This window comes from Corvus brachyrhynchos, unplaced genomic scaffold (genome assembly GCF_000691975.1).
Source record: "Corvus brachyrhynchos isolate BGI_N302 unplaced genomic scaffold, ASM69197v1 scaffold864, whole genome shotgun sequence".
Classification (NCBI taxonomy): Eukaryota; Metazoa; Chordata; class Aves; order Passeriformes; family Corvidae; genus Corvus; species Corvus brachyrhynchos.
This window is the reverse complement of record NW_008237871.1, coordinates 1,089,017-1,096,740: the sequence shown is the minus strand read 5'-3', so window position 1 is coordinate 1,096,740 and position 7,724 is coordinate 1,089,017. Positions and strand designations below refer to the sequence as shown.

The window sequence follows — 7,724 nt, the reverse complement described above, 5'->3', positions numbered from 1 at the left end:
GCTCCTCTCCTGCAGAGGAGTTACATAAGGAGGAGGGCAAATGGACTATAAATGGGATCTAGGTAAATTTCCTATGGGAAATAAAGATCTTGATTTGTTTTGGTTTCTCCTACTGGTTTTTGCAGCCTTAAGCCTTGTCTGACACTGCTTCAATGCAGATGGGAATGGCAGAAAAATGCTTTCTTGCCGATGCTGCAGTTCTTCCCCAGGCAGCAGCAGGCTGGGGAGAGCACCTGTTTCCCTGCAGCGCAGCAAAGCTCCAGCTCTCCCCACGCCCCTGTGGGGACACGGCGAGTCCTCCCCGGCCTGCAGGGTCACCTCTTGCCTGGCCCAGCGTGTGGCCTCTGCACTTGTACCTGCCCTGGCTCTGCAGAAGCAACTTCCAGCTGGTTTCACTAAGAGCTTATCTAATTTCCAGGTGCTGCAGGGACAGGGATGTGCTGGTGCAAACCAAGCTCTGGAATGGTGCCATTGGCCGAGCTCCGGGCCCGGCCCCGGGGCCGCGCTGCTCTGGGCACCGGTGTGGGGGCGAGCCCTCACGCATGTGGGGCGGGGCAGGGCCAAGGAGGCTCCTCGTCCGCAGAGAGGCATGAGGAGATCCTGGAGAGCAGCCTTTCCACGGGGCTGGGGCTCTTGAATCACCCGGTGCTGGACAGCCGGGCTGATCAGGACTGCAGGCTTTCTTTGGGTTCACCCGACTGCCCGGGCTGGGGTTGCTGTCGTGGTGCTCCTTGAGCCTCCCAGGAGACTCTGACGTGCATTTCCTTGGTCAGCTTAAGTACCGGGTCACTTTAAGGCAATCCAAGCAAGCAGCGCAAACCCCCTTCCGGGAATAACAACATTCTTCAAGTCAAATGGGTTTTTATTGCAGAGCTTAAAATCCACTTAATTCCCGAGCCCCAGGCTGGGATCCATGTGGAGCCTCTTAGCAGGGGGGAGGCAGCATTTGGCTGGAGCAACAACCAGTGCTGGTCACCCACCGTGAGAGGCCGGAGCGGCTCCAAGCCACATCCCTGCTGCCTGGAGCTGCCCGCCGGGCTGGCCCCTCTTCCCGCTCATCAGCAGCCACATGGGCGGCTGCAGGTGCCTTCACTTACCTGCCTGCCCGCCCTCGGCCTCCAGGTACTCAGTGAGTGGCAAAGAGAGAGGGATAAAACTGTGCAGGGCTAGCTGGGGAAAGGATGGGTTTTCCTGGATGGTGGTGGGGGTGGCTTGTCTTGTATCTCTTAGCTGCCTGGCCTGTTCCTGCCTGTCTCCAGGGCTCTGTTCCCAGTCCTCTGCTGCTGGCCTGGCTCCCTGCTCCTCCAGGTAAGCTGCTTTTTACTGTCCTGGCTTGCAGAGCTGTAGTGAGGTCTAAATGTGCTTTCTGGACATTGCAGCAGATCTGGGGAACAGCAGGAGGAACATGGAGAGGCTTACAGGACACAGCGAAGGAAGTAGGAAAGGTGTTTCTCCCCCACAGCACGACATGCACATCCCAGAACAAACCCTGAAACGTTCTTGAGACCTCAGCCTGAGCAGAAGTGTCAGATAAGATTTTAACCGAGGGCGAAGCGACCCTGTGATGCAGGGTTGAGAAGAGGTGCTGCAGCTGTGCTGAGCAGTGTTGCTGTTCAGCTTAGTTTAGTGTTATTCCTTTTTTGTTTTTCCAAGTCATGTGAGTTTGTTTTACGACCTGAAGTACTTTGCTGTGGGGTGCTGGATTGCCTCTGACACCTCTCTAATACTCAATTTCTTTTCTTTGAACGTGCAGGTGTACAACTACAGTGTTCCTGCCCAGACAGCGCCCTGCCTGGTGAGTGTAATGGATGGATTTAATTTTAATCTCCTACAGTTCTCTGGGGACATGCTGAGATTTTTATTCCTTCCTCCTCTATTTTTACTGAAGAGGGTAAATTATGTGCCTCCATAAAGCAGAGTGGGCAGCCAGTGATACAGGATGGGCACTCCCATCAGTCATACAGCAGGCATAAAGCACTGCTCACTTTCAGTATCTCTGCCTCTCGTCGTACAAATAAGACTGTACATGTAAAACAGCAGCTGTTCACAGGAGAGACTTCCTGTGTGCTGGCACTGTCACTCCAGCTCCCATCTGTGGGGTCGCAAAGCACCGGCACCTGCGATCTCTGTAACATCCTTGCTGGGAGGGAGATGGTGCATTAAGGGTAATCTGTGTGGAAGTGCTGGTGCAGAGTAGACAGGGATGAGTCAGGCGTGATTCCTGTCACACCACGGGGTCTGTCCCCATGCTGGCTCTGTTCGTGCTGAGCAGACAGACCTCTGCTCGCCCACAATCTGGTATGGGCTCTGCTTTGCCATCTAGATGGGGCTCCATGGAGACAGAGTTCTCCAGAGCAGCTCAGGCACTGCCCAGCAGCATTCAGGTGAGGGGGAAATGGGAATTGCTTCAGTAAGTGTAAGTCAGCCCTCCAGGGATAAAGGCAGTGAACTAGAGCAGTGGAGGGGATGTGATCAAACCCGATGCCTACCAAAGGGATGTGCTGAGTATTGCACTGACATAGGCTGAATGACACTAACGTGCTCCCTGTAGAGCCCCTGGGGACACAAGGGCATTTTGTAAATCCTGAATGAGAAAGCTCGGCCAGGACAGCGGTGTTCTGCTCCTCAGGCTGGGCTGGCAGTCCTGGAGCCGCCGCATGTTCCTCATCCTGCCCGTATGGCTGTTAATGGCCTTGTCCTGCTTCCATCCTCAGGGAATAATTGCCTCACACTTGAGCAAATGTGCTCGGTGTTTGAAAGGAGTCTATCGATTTGTGAGTATTTCTGAAAGCCTCACAGGGCCCTGTTCCCTTTGAAGTGTAAAAGCATCTGTCTGTCTCTGCTTCTCGAGCAGTCTCGCGCTCCATTTGCATCTCCTCTCGGGCTGCCCAGGAATCCATCCCTGGCCCCATGCAGTGCTCGGGTTTTGACTGCTGAGAGGGCTCCCTATCACAGGAAGATGGGACTTGGAGGCAAAGGTGCAAAGCTTCAGTCTAGGGAGGGGGTTGATCTCAGCTTGCAGCCAGGGGTACTCAGGATGGAGCTGTTCCTGGAGGCCAGTATCCAGTACTCCAGACTGAGAATGTTCTCATTGGTGTTTATCTGTGGTGGGTGTGTTGATTAGGAAGGAGAGGAAATAGCCCCTGGCTTCTTCCCACCATAGTACTTTACTTCCTATGCCAGGCAGCGTTGGCTGGTAAGGAAGAAGGTCAGACCTGGGCTGCCTTGGATAATCCACCATCTGGGAGTTGAATTGCACACGAATGACCAGAACCCCTTGATGGTTCTCTGATGTGCATTTGAACAAATACTATAAATGTCGCCAAGTCCCGGGTCTGTGTGTGGGCAGCTCAGCCTGTGATTCTCCCCATCCCATCTCCCCGGGCTGCTTGTCCCTACCAGGGCATTTTCATATAGGCGCAACCTTACAGGGGTGACTGTATTTCCAGAGCTAGGACTCAGAGCTCTGTCACTCCTTGGTTATCCCAGGGGTGGTGGTGAGCAGACAGTGCAGATAACTCCAGGCTGGAATTGCAGGGGCTGCCTGTAGCCACTGCCATCCAGCACCTCCCAGATGGTGTGCTGGGTTTCCTATTTCAAGGGGGCCCCAGCGGAGCAGCCGTGGCACCTCGCTGCTGGAGGCAGTAAATGGGCTCCCATCTGGTTTTAATGATCAGTAGCACTTTGGTGCTTGTTTATTCCCGTGTTTTATGCTTCAGCAATAAAATATGCCTCAGTTTGTTCAATCCATCCTGGCGCTGGATGCAGATGAGTTCACAGCCTCTGACAAAGAGGTCCCAGCGGTACACAGGATGTTGTCTGTTTTGGTTTTTTTAGACAGCTGGGCAGAATCAGGTGATGTAGTGGCTTTTGAAATACAAACATCAGTGGACAGTATAGAAGGCAGGGCACACAGCTCATCATACCTAGCAAAGAAATCATGTCCTTAGATTAAAGGAGACTTGGTTCTGGAGCCAGAACTGTCTGCCCTTCTACCCCCACGGGGTAGCACAGAGCTCTGATGTGGAGACTGAATGAAGTTAGTCCCAGCTTTAAACCAGGTATTCAAGGAAATTTTGTCCCAAAGGGCTGCCTGCAGCAGTCACGGAGCTGTAGCGTTGTGCTTTAGCTGTCCCACCACAACGCTAAAGTGGCAGTGGAAGTAGCAGAAGCACTGGCAGGGCCTCGTCTCACTGTGAGCACACACCAGCCCTTTGACAGGTTCCTGGTGCCACCACGCTCAGGGTGGCTACAGTGGGCTGGGAGTTGTACGAAATTCTCTGGGGTCAAAACAGTAATCTATTAAATTAATCTAAGAGGGAAGCTGTTTGTAAGGGGCTGTGGGGTTTCTTTTCTGTCCCCAGCACACTCGTGTTCCCTGGCTGGTGTGTCTGGGAGTGGGGAGCAGTCTGCTGGCAACTCCGGCACTGACGGGTGGTCCTCCAAAGGGACAGGCAATAACACTTGGCACATTTCTGGCACTCAGTATCTGGGGATCCTGAATCAGTTCTGCAAAAGCCAGTTAAGCTTTTCAGCACTTCTGTTGCAGGGTAGGTGGGGACACTAAGGCAGAGATTAAAGACAGTAAACCACAGGGGGAGAAAGGGCTCTTTGTCTCCCTTCTGACTTACATGGAGACCTGGAAACCTTTTGATTTCCTATCTAACATTTGTCTTCTACCCTAATGGTGGAGAAACAGTCTTCTCCGCTTTATTTTCCAACAGTGTGTTCCTTGGAGGATCTTCAGCTCTTACCTCTAAAGAGCATTGATTTTCTGCAGAGACCCTTTTCTCAACTGTTTGTCAAGGCTTGGAGCTTTAGGTGGCAACTAAAGAGAGAAGGATTTTAACAAACTAATTAACCTCCCTCCAAGTCATTCAGGGTCTGTTCCCTTGGTGCCACTGATGTTGCATTTGTGCTAATTTCCCCTGGAAGGTCTAATGTAGGGGGAACGATTAAAGGAGGCTTTTTTTGGGCAGTTTTTACACAGCAGGAAGAGGGAAGGTGGCAGCAACTGCTCTGTTGGGTTATTGCTGTCCCCAGGGTCATCTGCCCAGCCCCTGCTGGGGCCAGAGCCCAGCTCCCTACTCTAGGAACACTTGGAGTGCACCACTGAGACTGGCCAGGACCCAGCAAGGCAAAGCAGTCCCTCAAACCTCACCAGGTACCCTCTGAAATGGGGCTCTGTGTTACACCAAATGTGTCACCCCAGCTTCCCAAACAAACATGGGGTGTCAATGTAGCGGGAATGATCTTCTACAGAGCTGAGCAAGTTTTGCCATCGCAGTGTCAGAAGGGGTCTCTGCTCCTCTGGCTTTCAACTGCAAATGAAGCAAATGGCAAAGCATTGACAAAGGACCTCCCTGGCCTTTGCCCTGGCCCAGTGCTGGGTCCAGCCTCCCGACCCTGGACACGTACTGATGGTGTCAAATCTCCTGGAATCAGGGCAGAACTGTATCATGGTGCCCTGGAAAAAGGAAACCCTGATTCTTACTGATGGTCCTAAGAGCCTTGTGCTGTTGGAGTCGGGTGAGGCTCTGGGTGGCAGGAGACAAGTGAAAGCAGGTATGGGGGTACCATGCTCATCCTCACGCTGCTCCCAGGCTGAAAGTGGGGATGATAAGGAGAAATAACGCTGTGATTCCTGGGATGTAGGGCTGGGAGAGCTTGTGAGCTGTGGCACAAACTCCTTGAGTCCAGACTATAAAGTACTTCACAGGTCTGTCCCAATTGCCTGGCCTATTAGTTTTATGGAGGGGCGTATTGTAAGGATGCAGTTGGTCTCCTTTTGCCACGGTAATGAAAATATAACCACGGTGGGGAGAGAGAGAGACCCTGTCAGGGAGGCAGCGGGAGCCTGTGTTTGGGAGTTGGGGTCACAACCCTGTGAGCTCCTGGGGTCCCCGGGTATCTGTCGGTGCCACCGTGGGTGCACTTTGGCAAGGAGAGCCTTTGCCCCTTGGCCCAGCCGGGGGTTCCTCCAGGCACCCCCGAGCAGAGGAGGAGGCTGGAGCCGGGCATGCACAGGCAGGGGCACAGTGCCACCCAGTGACTGCGTGTGACCTGCGAGGGGACAGCTGGGGCAGCCTGCAGGGGGATTGCTGCAAAGGTGCTGAGGCCTGGAAGCTGCAGCAAGGGTATCCCAGGGCAGTGTGGAGAACAGAAAGCTGAGAAACCATCGACGTTGTTGCTTTGTGGTTACAGGGCACAAGGAGCAAAGCTCTGGAGCTGTCGTGCCATGTCTGGAGCGAGGGTTTTGCACAACTCACTCAGGTGCTGACAGAAGCCAAGTGTTGGGCAAGTTGGGGCTGAAGCAGCTCACGTTTTAGGAGGGACCTGTCAGCAAAACAAAGGGAGGAGGAGGTGGTTACCCGGGACGAGCTGCTCTCCATGGGGAGGACGTGTCTCTGCTTTGGGAAGCACAGGTGGCTCCTGGGCAGCGTGTCTAGTCCCAGAGAGACAAGGCTGTCTCAGGAGCTGCCTTGGAGCCCCTTGGCCTGTGCCAGGAAGGGACCTCTTGTGTCTTGGGTAGTAGGTGACAGCCACGTGTGGTGGATTTGTGAGGTTAATGCAGGACCTTCCCTCCATTCCACCCAAATCCTGCCTACATTCCTTGCTGGGTCAAGCCCTGTGTCTTGTGTTCCCAGGCTTAACAAGCGTCAACAGGCAGCTTGAATGGTGGGGGAGAGGGAAAGGAGCCAGGTACAGTGGGGCATGGTGCCGGCATCTCCCGAGGTGGCTCCTGCAGTAAATCACTGCCCCAAGCAATGCCCTGATATGTTTCCAGCAGGGACTGTCTCTTGGAGGAGGCACAGACCGTGGCTCTATTTTGGGTGATGACTGCAGAGCCCATGGAGCATTTGGCAGCAGGGAGGGGTGTTAAATCAGCCTGTCCTTCTCCAGGTACATCATCTCCACCCCCCTCCATTTCCCGCAGCTGTTCCAATGCGGCGCTGCCATGGGGCTGCAGGGCTGCAGCATGGGCTGAAATCAGGGCACTGCAGCGAGGGAGGCATGAGCCCTGCATGGCTGATGGATGCAAGTTCCGCATCTTTACTGCCCTGTCTGCACACGCTTTCTGTTCCTAGGCTGCTCTTCAATGTGTCTTTATTTTTGTCTATTTAAATTTGCTGGTGTTGATCCCACAAACACCACTGTGGAGGTCTGTGGGCTTCCACTGCTGTACAGCACAAAGCCTTGCTAGAAATCCAGCACCAGCTGGAGAACCATTTCCATCCCATCACCCACCTCTGCCGCAATCAGATGGTCACTAGTGATGGTGAGGGTGGATCACTGAGCCTCATACAGGCAGGAGCTGCTACTGAGTACTGGGAGTAACCTTTCTGTCATTGCTGGGGTTTGGGATGATTTTGGCCAGAGATTTCCAACAGTGCTGGTTATCCTGCATGTGGTGGTCGGACCTGTGTTAGCACATTCAGCAGAATCCCAGACCTGCCTTAATTTTAGCCTTTCTGTTTCAGACTCCTGCTGATGTGTCCCGTGTCCAGGCCAAGGTGCTATTTCTTGCAGGGAAATGATCTTTGTTAATTTTAGATCTAGTTCTCCAAAGTGCCGAGTAGGCACAGCTATTCCAGGTAGTCAGGCACAGCGGGAGGTGTTCCATCTTTGTGGGATACGGCTCTTCCTAACACAACGAAGGCCGCCAAGCCTGATGAATTACATTTCCTTTGTGCCCTGCAGAGCATGAGGCTGATGCTCAGCAG

General features: G+C 53.5%; 1 long non-coding RNA gene across 2 annotated transcripts; it reads left to right on the top strand.

The window, feature by feature from the left end:
• Positions 1 to 625: 625 nt before the first annotated feature.
• LOC108446225 lies at positions 626 to 7,724 on the top strand. 2 transcript variants are annotated; one of them, XR_001861359.1, is made up of 3 exons: positions 626 to 1,122; positions 1,754 to 1,795; positions 7,702 to 7,724. It is a non-coding gene; the product is annotated as an uncharacterized LOC108446225 (long non-coding RNA). The 2 variants fall into 2 exon arrangements; XR_001861358.1 differs by lacking the exon at positions 626 to 1,122 and adding an exon at positions 1,237 to 1,308.